The sequence below is a fragment of the Meles meles genome, chromosome 3 (genome assembly GCF_922984935.1).
Source record: "Meles meles chromosome 3, mMelMel3.1 paternal haplotype, whole genome shotgun sequence".
NCBI lineage: Eukaryota > Metazoa > Chordata > Mammalia > Carnivora > Mustelidae > Meles > Meles meles.
In genome coordinates, this window is record NC_060068.1 from 153,849,728 (window position 1) to 153,865,848 (window position 16,121).

Genomic DNA, 16,121 nt, shown 5'->3' on the forward strand with positions numbered 1-16,121 from the left:
AAAGTAAATCTCATTTTATAAGTGATAAAACACAGCTTATGAAAGATAAATAGAAAAACATATTTCATTAGCATGAAGGAAAAAAAAACCCTCAAACAACAATCCTCTCACCTAACCTTGGATGCAGTAAGAGGAAAATTGTCTTAAAGAATTTAAACAATGAAGCTTAAGTCAAGGCACTACTGCATGCTTTAAAGTTACTTGTTCCTCCTTTGAGGTTCTTCTCCCTGCCAAGAAAAAAAAAAAAAAAAAAAGCAGGAGAAGGTTACAAAGAACGAACAAAATTAATATTCTTTATTGCATTCAAAGCTAAAATTTAGTTGTGAAAGCCAGAGTATAATCTGAGCTTCCAAGGCTCAGATTTTGACTTCTTCCTCCTGCGAAGGTCTCTTCATGAGAAGGCACTTCTATCTCTCATTAATTTGCCTCTGCTTTCCGTGGGAGACTCACCCACGGGAATAAGAGCTGCACCCAACCAGCTCCTCCAGCAAAAATGCCTTTTCCGCCCCTGGAGCAACTCTTTTTGTCTCAGTTGCAAAATGGGTTGCACCTTTCTGGCTCTCTCAGGACAAAACATGGAGAAAAGAGAGTAGGACCAAACTGTCATTCTAACTCCTCTTCCACAATAGAGATTCCCGAGAGAGATTTAGAATGGGAAAGGGTTGAGACATTGAAAAAAAAAAATTGAGGCAAGCTTTCTATTATAAGTGGGTTCATGAGCCTGATTCAGCGTCTTCAGCTTTCTGCCTCTCTCCTGAGAGAGAAATAATAAAAAGGTGAAGGGAGGATCTGATACCACCTCAGAAGGGATTTGGAAGGTTAAAGGGTCCCTTATTTTGTGCAAGTTCATGCACACACACACACACACACACACACACACACCTTATAGAATAGGCTGCAGTCCAACTGCGGTGAGGGTAGAACTTTAGCCCTGAAGAACCAAAGCAAAACAGTCTGGGTTATTGTTTTTTTTCCCCTTAATTCCCATCCTTCTTCAGACCAAATTCTGTCTTTACTTCATGTCTTTCATCCTGAGACCATCTGAGGAGGAAACAAAACAAAACAAAACAACCCACCAAACAAACAAAAACCAAGCAACCCGGGGTTTAATACAGTTTTCAAATGTTAAACTCAACAAAAAAATGGTACCCACCATGGTTTAAAATCTGTGTGCTTGCCTTCTCCCTCCCCATCTCCAACCTGCAGCCTCTCTTTCTTGCTGTCCTCGTCCTTCTTTGCTATTCCAGCCAGAAGAATGAACTTTGTATTGGAAATTTTAGGCCAGGTGTGAGGTATTTACAGTAACTTTGGCAGAGATACCAAAGATTAATTTAAGAAAAATATAAGTTGGCAGAAGACATTGCATAGATGTTTCCCCAGGAACAGGATTAACAAAGAAAAATAAAAGAAAAAGACATTACATCCGGCATATTTCAAAGTCATGAGAAAACACATGGATTGTATAAAATAAGAGTAAGATCCAAGTTGGCTCAATTCGTAAAGAATTAAGGAGGCAGTAATAAAAGTATGAGACAACATGAATATAGCGACAACCGTCTCTTTTTCTACATTCCCACCACCCCCAAGACACAAATACACATAAACTCCATAAATGCCTTCCACAAACTTTCTTTAACTATTTTTATTGGGATTTGCTCTTCACTCACCACTGACAGTCTCACAATTCTTTTGACATCCACAATCCTGGTGTTTGCACCAGCCAACATGGCCCAGTTCCACACTAGTACTTTACATCACTCCAAACGTCTTCAGCACCAAGAAGCCAACTCTGGAGCTTTCCTCATAGACCACCATCTCTGTCTTCTATCTCTCTCATTCCTTTATTCCTTGTGAGTCTAACCCTCCACACTGAGGCCTCCCTACTATTCTATTCCTTTTAGGCCCTCTGGTTTCATTTCTGTCCTTATTCAGAATGCCCTTCAAGGCACTTATGTCAACAATGCTTGTCTAGGCGATCTTATTCAAATTCCTGACTCTAAGAATTCCCCAGGCTCTCTATTCTCCATTCTGCTCTAAGAGCAGCTGACACTCACTGGAAACACCAATGCAGTACATATGCCTATTCTTGGACTCCCACGGCCACTCCTCATGCTCAAGACCCTCCTGCAGCATTTTCTGTGGGCATTCAAAACTCATTATCATATTCCTTCCACATATCACAGTTCTCTTTCAACTATCTTTGGTGTACAAACCCACCTCTTTCTCTACCTATCATCAAACTAAGTCCACATCCTGCTGATTTCACCTCCACAATAATTTTTAAATAACTCTTCCTCTCAGTTTCAGTTGGTATTATTACCAACAGCCCAGTTCATTTCCACATCCCAGCAGTTTCAACAGACTCTATCCTGCCAATCCAATCCTGCCTCCCCTTTCCAATCATTCAATCCTGCAAATCATTTCAGTCCTGTGAAGGAGCCTTCACTGGTCCCTTGTTGACTGCTAAGTGAAATATACACTCCACAGCCTGGCACAAATCCATCTACATGCAACAAAGCCCCAGCCTGCTTTTCCAGTCTCATCCCTTGCTACTCTGACATTCTTTGGCCAAAATGGAAACACACATTGTTTTCACACCTCCACACTTTTGATCAATTCCCACCCACTCTAATTTGTCTTTGAAACTTCTGTCATTTTTCTAGGCTCTTCTCAAATGCTTTCTCTTCCATGGGGCTTCGCTGGCCAATGACCTTTCTTTGGGTCACCAAGAGTGAATTTATCTCACTCTACTGTGTAGTTTACTTCTGTACTTGTCTGTACTGGAAGCTTCCTTAGGAGCCTTATTTTTCAGCTTTGCGTTTTCATAGGGTTTGTAAAGTGCCTCCCATAAAAAAGGAACAGAAAAAATATTTGTGTTAAGTGGGGAAAAAAGAGTAATACAAGCAACTGGATCTTGCATTTTAATTTTCCACTTTGCTCTTAATTGGAGGGGGGTGCTGCAGTGGACACATGAGGGATCTAGTAGGTCCTCTCACCTGCCTGGGTCTTGTTCTCTTACTTGAAAAGGAAAGCTTTTAACTTGAAGGTCTCTAACTAATCAAGCTCAAATGCAACAAAATTCTTCGGCTAGCTGAATAAATTTGGAAAAATACTGACAAGCTCCGTTTGCCACTTCCATCAGAAAACTCTCCCCAAGCAGGTAGTTCCAGGAACTTCCAATCACAGCATTGTCACCATGAGGGCTGACTACATATAAACGTATTTAATGGGGAAGGGTCTGGAGAGTGAAGCTGGGATCCTTCTGACATCCCCTAACCCACCCACCCCTAACAATTTTATGTGCGGATATTTAAATTGTATCTTGTTTCTCCAAGACTTAAAGTGAATTCCACAGAGTCCTCCTTTCAAAGTCTTATTGGATCTGGTGAGAAATGATGACGGGATCGGGGTCTGCCATTACTTATTCTTTAATTTAATTTCCTGAGTCAGTCTCACCTCTCCCTACTCACAGTCTGAGGGTAAACGGTGACCCCCATTTCAAAGTGGCTTTTGTTTTATTTATTTTTTATTTAGGTAGCTCCTACTGCAAAAGCCCAAACCAAAGCTCTGCCATTTTGCTTACTAAAGGAAACATGTTTTGTTTAATCCTTTTTGTAAACCACACATCAAATGACAGAGTAAATGACATATATGACTCTTGCCGATGATACTGAACATAATGAGTATGCTGCGTTTGGAGGATGAGTAATATATATGAAATACTGTTATTACATACATGGACACTGATGTGTCATATTAACATTACAACATTCATCTAAAAGAACAGGAAGGAACTGGAAAAAGTAAGACTCTGGGAAAGTTGGAAAGTCTCTTGAGTCCCACAGCCCTTGGTAACAAAATTTCCAGGCAGGACAGCGTTATATTACTAACTCACATTTATACATCACTTTATTCTCTGACGCGGTTTCATTTAATCTGGGTGATAGCCTGAAAAAACAAGCAAAGAAGGTGTTATTTTACCCAGTGAAGAGAAGACAGGACCGATTCCCAACCTACTTTGTCAAATGGCTTACTGGGGAGAGTTAGAACCAGTGCCAGGAGCTCTAGGTCCTGGTCCTGCCATCTTGCCACCATATTTGTGTTGCCCATGAAGGGCACCCGGAAAACATTAATTCCAAAGCTGCCTTTTTGAAATGAGAAAAAGAAGGCACGGATTATGCCAAGGCCTCCCACCTAGCTGGGCAGAGAATGGGTGAGAACCAGGCCTTTGACTTCCCAGTCAAAAGACTCTCCTTGCTTACCAAGAAGAAATAAATTACATAAAAACTAAACGGCCCTGAGGAGGCATTTATCATGCAAGACCAAAGGCATTATACACTTGCAACAGTCCATGTAAATATTTAAACTGTGAGCAAATCATCATGATGGCTGAGCAGGCAACAATACTACTTGAACAATCAAGAAAATAATGTTAGGGTGCGCCTGGGTGGCTCAGTTGGTAAGCGTCTGCCTTCGGCTCAGGTCATGATCCCAGGGTCCTAGGATGGAGCCCTACATAGGGCTCCCTGCTCAGCAGGAAGCCTGCTTCTCCCTCTCCCAACCCCCCTGCTTTTTTCCCTAGCCTGCTCCTCCCTCTCCCACTCTCCCTGCTTGTGTTCCCTCTCTTGCTGTGTCTTCTATCAAATAAATAAATAAAATATTTTTAAAGATTTTATTTATTTATTTGACAGAGAGAGAGAGATCACAAGTAGGCAGGGAAGCAGGCAGAGAGAAAGGGGGGAAGCAGACTCCCTGCTGATCAAAGAGTCCGATGCGGGGCTCGATCCCAGGACCCTGAGTTCATGACCTGAGCTGAAGGCAGAGGCTTAACCCACTGAGCCACCCAGTCGCCCCTAAATAAAATCTTAAAAAAAAAAAAAAAAAAAGAAAAGAATGTTAACCTAGAAATATGGTGCCTACCACTGCATTCCAATCAAATTTACAATACAGGTAATTTGACAAATTTAGTGATTTTATGTTATATGTAATATACATAATACATATGTTATATATTATCAAATTCAGTGGCCATATGTATAACTATATAACATATAATGAAATTATAAACAAACAACTAATGTAATGTTTCTATGTAAATTTGGGTATATATAACTCATATCATTACATATATTATATATACATACATACTGCTGGGCGGACAAAAATTAGGCAAAAATAGAAAATACGTCAGTTGAATGACTTCAAATGGCATTATACAACCCAATTTTTAGATTCTCTCCTCTGTCAGTCTTCCAGCATTTGTCTTCAACACTGGCAACACTTGATCCCTCTTGATCCCTCATACCCTGATTTCCTCATTTAGCGCATATATTGCCTTCTCCTCTCTACCACTAACACACACACACACACACACACACACACACACACACACCCCATATAACCCCACGCTTCCGCACCTTTGCTCTTCCTTTTCCTTCTAGGTAGAAGTCCCTTCCTACCTTTATTTGCCTGCCTGACTTATCCTGTGAAATTCAAGCATTCTCTCTGAGAACTTTACCTCAACTCAATTAGAATAAAGCCTTTCCTGTGTGCTTGGGGGAGTATTTGGGCCTACCTCTATCTTCTCCCTTAGCACGCTTCATTCACCTGCTCACATCCTCTGTGCCATTAACCAGAATGCAGTTGGTTAAGAATCTTCACTGGTCCTCAGTGACAAAGAGTTGGTGATGAATGCCGTACATCCAAATACAGATGTCATCCTGGTGGTAACTCACACAAGCAGCACCTCTTGCAGGAGGCTCCTTAGCTTAGCTGGTTGACGTATTTAAAACGTCTGTGCAGTAATCCTCACCATTGTCATCTTTCCATCTTTGTAAAATCCACCCCATTTATTCTCCCTTACGTATTCATCATAAGTCATGCCACCCTTCTTCACTCCCAGTAGGACACTTTCAGTTTCATAATCTGACCATCTCTGACAACAGAGAGACATTTTTCTTTAAAACTTGTAATCATTTAAGATGTCTTTATGTGATTTTTTAAAAATAAGTCTGTTTTTGCTTATGAAATCAAAAGTCAAGTATGCGATTTGTCAGGCTCAATATTCTCCTTGAAAACATTTAATAATCTGTGGTGCACTTAATGAAAATTATATAAATAGATTTAGATTGTGCCTTATTTAAGAGTTAATGCTCCCAGCAAGTATTTTTAATTTTTTTAAAATTTTAAAAAGATTTTATTTATTTGTTTGCCAGAGAGCTAGAGAGAGCACAAGCAGGCAGAGCAGCAGACAGAGGGCGAGGGAGAAGCAGGTTCTCCGCTGAGCAGGGAGCCGGGCGTGGGGCTCAATCCCAGGATCCTGGGATCATGACCGAGCTGAAGGCAGCCACTTAACCCACTGAGCCACCCAGGTGCCCCCAACAAGTACTTTTTAAAAGAATAAATGAAATGGAAACTGTTAAATATTGGATAAACTTCAAAGGTTGGCAATTGTCTTCCTCCTCTCCCTGTTCTGAAAAACTTTCCCAGACATATTAAACACTGTGGGCATTTTCCAAATATTATTAGCGCATATTTTTTTCTCTTTTCTCTTCTATTGCTCCGACCCCACTGCTGCCATTTCTGCCAAGCCTGCTAAGCTGTGTGCAGGAGCCCTGCCTTTTTCCAGCGCCTTAAGATGCCTCACCACCATTGCATACACTCGTGTCTGCTGAGCGTGGCTGCCTCTGCCCCTGCCCTGTGCACCATCCTACGAACCTCCTAGATCTAGATTTGGCTCCCACCAAAGGGCACTGCCGCCACTTCCACTGGGCACTTCCCTTTCTACCAAGGCCAGTATGTGGAGGCTTTGGAGGTGGCAGTTTCTGCTGTGGTGAGGTGGGGAACACCGCTCTCTCCATAAAATATGGCTTTGCCCTAAGTGTCTCCCAGGATGTTTACTTCCAGTCTCCTCTGTCTCTAGAACTTAGATATGATTTCATGGAGGGACTGGCTAAGAGTTGCCACCCCTTAAAGGACCAGGCTTCTTACTAGGGCACACCTGTCCTGTCTCATTCTCCCCTGAGGATAAATTCTCCCTTAGAAAGGGTCTCTATCCTCAGTGCACATTGGCTTCTGCAAATGTGCCCTCAGAGCCCCTGTTTGAGGCATCTGAATCAGGAATCCAGCTTAGGCTCAGTCTAGGATAAGAGATGCTACACACATTTTTGCCCAAAATTTTGTCTAGGTGCAGAAGGAATGTGAACATTCAGTTAGGCATTGTACACATGGTCTTAAATTTATCACACCACAGCCAGGTTCTCAGAATACATTTTTTGGCTTCTATTAATATCCTTACCAAAAGGACAGTCTTTCATGCAATAGGATTTTTTGAAAAACCTATAAAATTAGAATCTTTTAAAAAACCAGTTGAGCATGTGGTTCTCAGGAAAGGCAGGAGAAGCTGGCATGGAAAATCTGAACATTCACAGGATCCGATCCAGATGATCTCAGTCATTAAGGGAATTACTTAATGGCCATTCTCATGTACTTGTTTTGTCACTCTCTGCCCAGCTTTGATGTGGATACAGCAGCTTTGCTGTCTTCGATTATAAACGGAGGACTACTGGAAAACTGGGAGTTTGGAAAAGAGAAACAATGGTGATTGGATGAATGTCAACAAAGGCTATATAAGGAAACATTTAAGGAGATAAATGTCTATATTTACATGAAATATATTTAGCGTAAACTCACATCTGAAATGTATACATGTGCATGTATATAAAATAGCTACTGATAAACAAGTATTTCACTTTTACATATGACATCTATTACGTGTTGTTCTGTGAAAGACTAGACATGGAGGGCTAGAAAGGACTGGAACAAACCATTTAATCCATTTGCCTCCATTTAGGCAGGTCCTCTGCACCGTGCATGAAATCCGAGATGACGCACTTAAGCAGTTCTCCAGCTTGGCAAATTGCTGGCATAACCACACAAACTATCAACTTCTTCTATGCTTATCCTTATCCATTAGCATCTCCTTGGTGCTCTGCAGGCAGGCATAATTGCAGCTAGATATATTTCATTCTTTTCAATCAATAACATTTATTGCTATCCTACATATAAACTATCAGGCTTGCTGTTGCAGGGAATTTGAAGAAACCTATAATACCTTAATTTGTATTTCATTTGTACTGTCTATGTACACACACAAGCATATGTGTGTATAGAAAGCACTTTCATACATGTGCTTCATTTAATATTCACAGTAATCTGTTTCAAGGATGACAGAAGTAAAGCTCAAAGAAGGTAAGTGACTCACCCAACCACACACAGTAGCAAAACTGAGCCTGAATTGAGGTTTCATGATAGTTAAGCCTAAATTTATTATATCATGACTTTCCCTAAATGTTACAACTTCTCATAACCTTGGTCCCCACCCCACAAGGAACTGACAATCTTAGGACAAGCTACGATACATTCACAATGATCGAAGGATGACGTGATGAGTGATTAAAAATTGGTAGGAGTTCAGAATAGGGAAGGCTCAATCACTTGCAAATCAGTCAGTTTGGAGGAGTTCATGGAGGAGGTAAAATCTGATTTGGATTTTGAAAATCTGGTAAAATGTTCGGAGATGAAGAAGGGAGAAAGGACATGTCATGAAGAGTTTTTGAAACTGCAAAGAATAGGACATGCTTAGTGATTGACCTTGATTGCAATTTAAAGCTTGTGAAGGAGTGCAGTGGAAAATAAGCTTCACATTAGACACTGGGGTGGGATTATGCAGGGTCTTGAATATTGGGGAAAGCGTTAGGTACTCATGGAAGGTTTTAGAGCAAGATATCTCTGGAGCTGCATAAAGCATTTATTAGAGGAAGAGGAAATTAGAGGAAGGAGACCAGTTAAAGGTCTATAATAAAGTTCAAGTGAAAAAAGTACAAACTTACTCTAGAGAAATAGAGGTGAAAATAAAGAGGAATAAGAGTCCAATTGAAAGAATTCATTAACTAATTGGATAGAGGGGTCCAGGAAAGAAAACAAAGATGCCAGTCTTTCGTGCTTAGAGGAGTAAGAGCAAACAAGATAGGAGGAAACCGATTTGGAACAAAACATAAGAGCTTGCTTTGGGGTATTTTAAGGTTGTAGTAGGACGGACATACAGCAAAATATCCAGCAAAGAGGAGAAATTTAGCCATGTCATAGAAGACGGGTCAGGGCATGAAATATAAATCTGAGTGACATCTGCCTAGACATTACTAATGAGGCATGAAAATGAATTAGGAAGTTACAAAAGAGCATATTAAGAGATTACATGGGAGGAGAATGGAAATGAAGAGACTGAAAAAGAAGAAGAATACATAATGAACTTTGAAAATGTTTTAATTTAATTGGTATAGGCAAAGAAACCATAAAGAAGACTGAGGAGCTATAAGGAAAGGAATTGGGAAGCAGGAAAATAACTTTTAAAGGAAACCAAGAGAGGACAGAGAGGGTAAGACCTCCAAGGTTACAAAAGCAGAATGAAGCCATGGGGTAAGAATCTCCTTCCCCCAGTATGTCTTGAAATCAACAGAATGATACATTAAAAAACAGGCCTCCAGGGGCGCCGAGGTGGCTCAGTGGGTTAAGCCGCTGCCTTCGGCTCAGGTCATGATCTCAGGGTCCTGGGATCGAGTCCCACATCGGGCTCTCTGCTCAGCAGCAAGCCTGCTTCCCTCTCTCTCTCTCTCTCTCTCTGCCTGCCTCTCTGTCTGCTTGTGATCTCTCTCTGTCAAGTAAATAAATAAAATCTTTAAAAAAAACAAAAACCAGGCCTCCAAAACATTGCAGCAACAACCAAGACAGAGAAGGGAATAGACCTAGGCCACAAACTTCAAAAAAGTATTGGCCAATGGGTGAGACTGAAAATTCTGTGGTAAAGTGATGCAGTTCATTATAGCAAATCTCCTAACCCTATTTCTATCCCCTGGAGCCAGGTAGACACACCAACTAAATCCATAAACATCCCATTAATATCCCAAAATGGGAGAGAAGCTTACTGAGAAGCTAACTCTCCAAACAGGAAGTCACAGGAAATGTTGGAACATACTGGAAATGAACAATGCGTTACGGCATTGAAGCCTCCAAGACTAAAATGAAACTAGAGCATAGGTTCCAAGTTTGAGGATACACTCCTGTATGACTAGAACACTCCTTCAATTCAGTAAAGAAAGCCCTTGCACATCTAATAAACATTTAACAACTTTAGAAATGACTTCCGAGCCCTGATACTCTAACAAAGTCTGCACAGTACCTCAGCTAGGCTGTCTTGTCCCACCATACCTATAGAAAAAGTGCAAACGACATAAAAGACCCAGTCCTAAAGCTGTGGTTTTTCAGGAAAACAAGTGAGTGTCAAAAGGAAAGAAGAGGCTTCATTACTGAAGATTTTATAAGTCTTACATCTGATAGCACGACTCCTTCAATTTTGTTCTCTTTTTTTTCAAGGCACAATGGCCATTATAAGTCCTTGCATTTCTATATAAATTTTAGAATCAGCTTATAAATTACTCCAAAACACCGACTGGGATTTTGAATAGAATTGCATTCAGTCAACAGGTCAATTTGGGAGGAACTAACATCTTCACAATACTGAGTTTTCTAATCTGTAAGCGCCATATACTTTCCCACTTTTTTTTCAGTCTTTTAAAATTTCGATGAGCAGTGTTTTGTGGTTTTCAGTATACAGTTAGGTCTTGCACCTATTTCACTAAATAGATATTTATAAGTAGTATTTCCTTTAATTTTCGAGTTGCTTATTGCTAATAAACAGATACAAATGACTCTAGTATATTGACCACCTGTTCCTTGAACCTGATAAATTTGTTTTTAGTTGCAGTGGTTTTTTAATTTTTTTTTTGTAGATTCCACTGGATTTTTCTATGTACATCAGTCTGTTATCTTTGAATAGTTTTACTTCTTCCTTCCTATGTTTATACATTTTACTTCTTATTCTTGCCTTATTGTACTGGCTATGATCTCCAGTACAAGGCTGAATTAAAGTGATGAGAGGGAACATTTTTGCCTTAAAGAGAAAACAATAGTATCATATGGCCACTTATTTGTGGAACAAAAAAAATGACATGGAGGACATTGGGAGATGGAGAGGAGAAGGAAGTTGAGGGAAATTGGAAGGGGAGGCGAACCATAAGAGACTATGGACTCTGAAAAACAACTTGAGGGTTTTGAAGGGGCAGGGGGTGGGAGGTTGGGGGAACCAGGTGGTGGGTAATAGGGAGGGCACGTATTGCATGGAGCACTGGGTGTTGTGCAAAAACAATGAATACTGTTACACTGAAAAAAAAATAAATAAAAATTTTAAAAAAAAGAATACTTTATAAAAATAAATTCATATTAACTACCAAAAAAAAAAAAGAGAGAGAGAGAGAGAAAACAATAGTTCCCCATCAGGTTTTATGTTAGCTCCAGGTTTTCATAAGTAATGTTATAAAATTGGGAAAGTTCTCTTCTATTCCCACTTTTCTGAGAGTTATTTTCATGAACAGATGTTTAGTTTTATCAAATGCTTTTTCTGCATCTATTAATATGATCACATACTTTTTCTCTTCATTTTTCAATGTGGTGAGTTATTGATTTATTTTTTTAATGATGTGCCATACTTGCATGATCCTACTTGATCATAATGTTTTATCTTTCTTATATATTGTTATTTGTTTCTATTTCTTTAGCATTTTTTCATTGATGCTTATGAGGCTCAAAGGATCTATAGTTATCATTTTTGGGTTTTCCTTGTCAAGTTTTGGTATCAAGGTTTCCCTGGCCTCATAAAACGAATGGGAAATTATTCCCTCTTTTTTAATTATCTGGAAGGGTTTTAACGTTTATACTTTTCCTTATTTCAATGTTTGGTAGTGGAGTGCCTGGGTGTTGTTGTTGGTTGAGCATCTGACTCTTCTTTTTTTTTTTAATATTATGTTATGTTAGTCGCCACACAGTACATCACTAGTTTTTGATGCAGTGTTCCATGGTTTATTGTTTGTGTGTAATGCCCAGCGCTCCATGCAATATATGCCCTCCTTGATACCCACCACTGGGCTAACCCAAACCCCACTGGGATTACCCCCACAGTTTAGCTATTGTGGACATTACTGCTATGAACATTGGGGTGCATGTGGTCCTTCTTTTCACTACATCTGTCTCTTGGTTTCAGCTCAGGTCATGATCTCAGGATTGTGAGATTAAGCTCTGCCTTGGGTTCCGTGCACAGGGTGAAGTCTGCTTGAGATTCTCTCTCCCTCTCCCTCTGCCCCTCCTGCCCAGGTTCTCTCTCTAAAATAAATAATCTTTAAAAAAATAAATTTTTGGTAGTATTCACAAATGAAGCCACTTGGGTCAGGGATTTCCTTTGTGAGAAGATTTCTAATGATAGATTTTAATTCTTTAACAAATATAAGAATATTCACATTTTCTATTTTTTACTTTTGATAATTTCAGAAAGTTACCTTCTCAAAAAAATGTCCATTGTTCTAAGTTGTCAAATGTATCACCATAAAATTGTTTATAATATCCCCCCTTATTGTCCTCCTAATGCCTATAGGCTTTGTGTAGATATCACCTAATTTGTGTATCTTTCTGTTTTCTCGATCAGTTTTCTTGTGGACTTATTAATTTTATTAATATGTTAAAAATAAGCAAATTTGGTTTTTGTTGATTTTTCTCTATTTTTGCCTATTTTCTAATCCATTAACTTTCCTCCTTCCTTCCACTGTTTTTGTTTTGCAAAAACAAACTGTAGAAAGAGCTCCCTTCAACAGACAAATGGATAAAGAAGATGTGGTCTATACACACAATGGAGTATTACTCAGCCATCAGAAAGGATGAATACCCAACTTTTACGTCAAAATGATTGGGGCTGGGGTACATTATGCTAAGTGAAATAAGTCAAGCAGAGAAAGTCAATTATCATGTGGTTTCACTTATATATGGAACATAAGGAATAGCATGGAGGACATTAGGAGAAGGAAGGGGAAAATGAAGGGGGGGAATCAAGAGTGGGAAATGAACATTGAGAGAATACAGACTCTGGGAAACAAACTGAGGGTTTTATAAGGGAAGCAGTGGGGGGATGGGTGAGCCTGGTGATGGGTATTAAGGAGGGCATAGATTGCATGAAGCACTGGGTGTTATACACAAATAATAAATCATGGAACGCTACATAAAAAACTAATGATGTACTGTATGGTGATTAATATTACATAATAGAACAAATAAAAAATAGAAAGGAAGAAACAAATAAAGGAAGGAAAGAAATGTATTCAATAATGTTGAATCTTTATAGCTGTCAATATAAAGGATGAGAGATACAGTTACTAAAATTGGCAAATAGGAGATCATTTGTGACTTTCAAGATGTTTCATAGTATAAAAGAAAGACCTAGAATCAGACACATTTGACCTCTGGCAATGGAATCTCTAATTGTCTTTTTGACCATCCAATATATGAACCCAATTTCCTTTATTTGAGAGTCCCCTCCATCCCCCCCCCCCCACACACAAGACTTGAAGTGAGATAAAACCTATCTTCCACTATACATGGAAAATTCCAGAAACTTACTTTCCCTAGAAGCCTTATTATAGTTAGGGGTGTCGGCCCATGACCTCAGTTCTGGTAGTTAAGACATACTACCTCATATCAGGAGACCATAGGAAATCCTCCCTGGTGGTAGCAAAGTTGCAGGAATATTAACTTCCTGGGGTAGTGATAAAAGTGGTGCTGATGAGGGCATGTAGTGTCCATTTGGCGGTGTCAGCAGTAAAAGCTACAGTGATGCCAGAAGTGTACCGACTCACTCTCTTCTGGTTAGATGAGTCACTCCTAGCTATACTGCCCTAAATCTGTGTCTGTAGACTTGCTTGGCAGTCTGTGAACAACCTAACAACATGACTAATTCATTCTCTACTGAAATCAGCCAGACTGAATTTCTGTTGCTCACAACTAGGAGTCCTGGCTGTTATAGGCTGAAGCCAAGCTCTACATGTACCAGATGGGTGACTTTGAACTGGTTGTGCAAGATTCTTGAACACATCTTTCCTCAACCATTAAATGAAAGAAAGGTACCCACCCCAGTGCAGTTACAATTTTTAATCAAGATAACATATACGAAGCACTTGATACATAACATAGTACTGAATAAAGATAATTCTATGAAAATAAAAATTTATAAGCCTCGATAAAACACTGGTTCAGTCTCATTTAAAATCATAATTGAATAATATATCATAGATCACAATGCTTAATAAGAAAGTTGGGGGTGGAGATAAGCAATGTAGCCTTTACCTTCAATATTATAAGAATAAAGAAAGCCAAGCATAAGATGCTGACTCAAGAGGGAGCAGAGTTAAGATTTTTTTGTCTTTTAAGGAATCTGAATATCTGACCTTGTTCATAATATAACAAGTAGGAACTAATAAAGAATGCAATTTGGAAAGAAAAGGACTATTGACAAAAGTTCTTTATATAAAAAAAAAGTTCTTTATATCAAGGTTCGGGATTAGAATCATCTTTGGTTGTAAAAATAAAGAAGACAGAGATTTTTACATACCAGTTACTATAAGACACGAAAAATAAGAAGTATTATCCAGGTTGGGGGGGAGTTCCTGTTTAAGTTAAATCTATACATACTCTGCATCTTGTCATCATAAAATTGAATTGTTTATTGAAAAAGGCAAGAAGCTCTCCTGTGATTTTCTGCTTTTAACCACAAAAGTTTTATAGTTATCTCCCATGGAATGTAAACCTTGACTATAAAGCTATGATAACTCAAATCTTCCTTTACATAGTTGTACTAAAAATTATATTTGGGCACTTAATGTTTATTATAAAAGTGATTTTTGCTAGAATATGTTTGTTGTATTAAATGGAATTTAACTCTTCTAAATTATAACATACATACCAATTTTGTGTTGATGATGACCAACTCTATGAAGTCATTAACTGCATTCTCTAATTCATTACTAGCTACATGGCAGACACTCTTGTCTTGTTTTCCTCCTCAAAAACTTGTTTTTAAAATAAAATTCGTGATTCTAATAGATTTACTTCTAAACACAACAGGAAACTTCTTTCCCTGTTTTCTTTCCTTCCTCGGTTCCAGAGAACAGTTTTGGTAGATCAATGGGGATGACAGCCCAACAGAAAGGGATTAGGAGAGAGCAGTGAGGAAATGGAGTCAGGCAATTAGACCTACTTTAAACTGTTGGAGGTAACTGATAGGGCAGGGAGATAAGATGCTAACTCAAGAGAGGGTTAAGATAAAAACATTTTCTTAACACAGGGAAAGCCTGCATTTGTTTGTAAGGCAAGGAAGGAGCAGGAGCCCACCAAGGAGTAGCTGAAAACTCAAGAGAGGAAATAAGATTAATGAAACAAAATCTTGGAAAAATGAGGAAAACACAGGATCAAGGACACACAGTGTGAGTCTAGTGTCTAAAAGAGGGAAGGATAGTTCTTCATCTGAGAAAAAAAAAGAGAAGGAGCTGGTGATAGAAATTTTAGGATAGACACAAAAGCTCATGTTAAGATATGTTTAACATATTGAGATACAAAGGGCAGTGAAGTTAGTTTGAGGGCTGGAGGAAAATGAGAGTTTGTGGAAATTTTTTAGAGGAGGATTCTAAGAAGAAGGAATGAGTTGAATAAAATAATTATTGAGCAGCAGCAAAGACACAAATGAAATGTCAGTGGTAGCAATTAGCAGAGTTCTTTAAAGTCCTGTAGCCACATGAGGGTGTAGACAATCTCTAACAGCAGTTGAAATATTAGGGACACTGATCTTCTTGTGAAGCTACACAGCTTTTGAAAAGACCCAAGAATAAAACAGAGCCACAAAAATCAAAATAACAGAGCTGGAAGGGACATCTAGGAGATAGTGGGGACCACATGTTGACCTCCATGCAGAGGGATGGTAGAATGACCCACCGGTAGTACTTGGTGATAAGACAATGTCTCTTAAAAACTTGAAAATGAAGTAGCCCTAACATTTTAAATCTTGAAATTACAACACACAATAGATCACACCAGAAATACTCACTGCCATCTTAATGATGAGAGTGGATCCCAGTCCCGATAGTGTGATCTGATTAAATACACATTTAAGGAAAGTATCAACGAGCCTAAGA

General features: G+C 39.0%; 1 long non-coding RNA gene across 1 annotated transcript in view; it reads right to left on the reverse strand.

Annotated features, from left to right (window-relative positions):
• Positions 1 to 890: 890 nt before the first annotated feature.
• LOC123938218 overlaps positions 891 to 16,121 on the reverse strand; it is a 57,616-nt gene continuing 42,385 nt past the window's right edge. Inside the window, exons 2-3 of the long non-coding RNA XR_006817692.1 lie at positions 3,896 to 3,948; positions 891 to 931 (exon numbers count right to left, since the gene is read on the reverse strand). This is a non-coding gene — a long non-coding RNA (uncharacterized LOC123938218). The remainder of the gene's footprint in view (positions 932 to 3,895; positions 3,949 to 16,121) is intronic.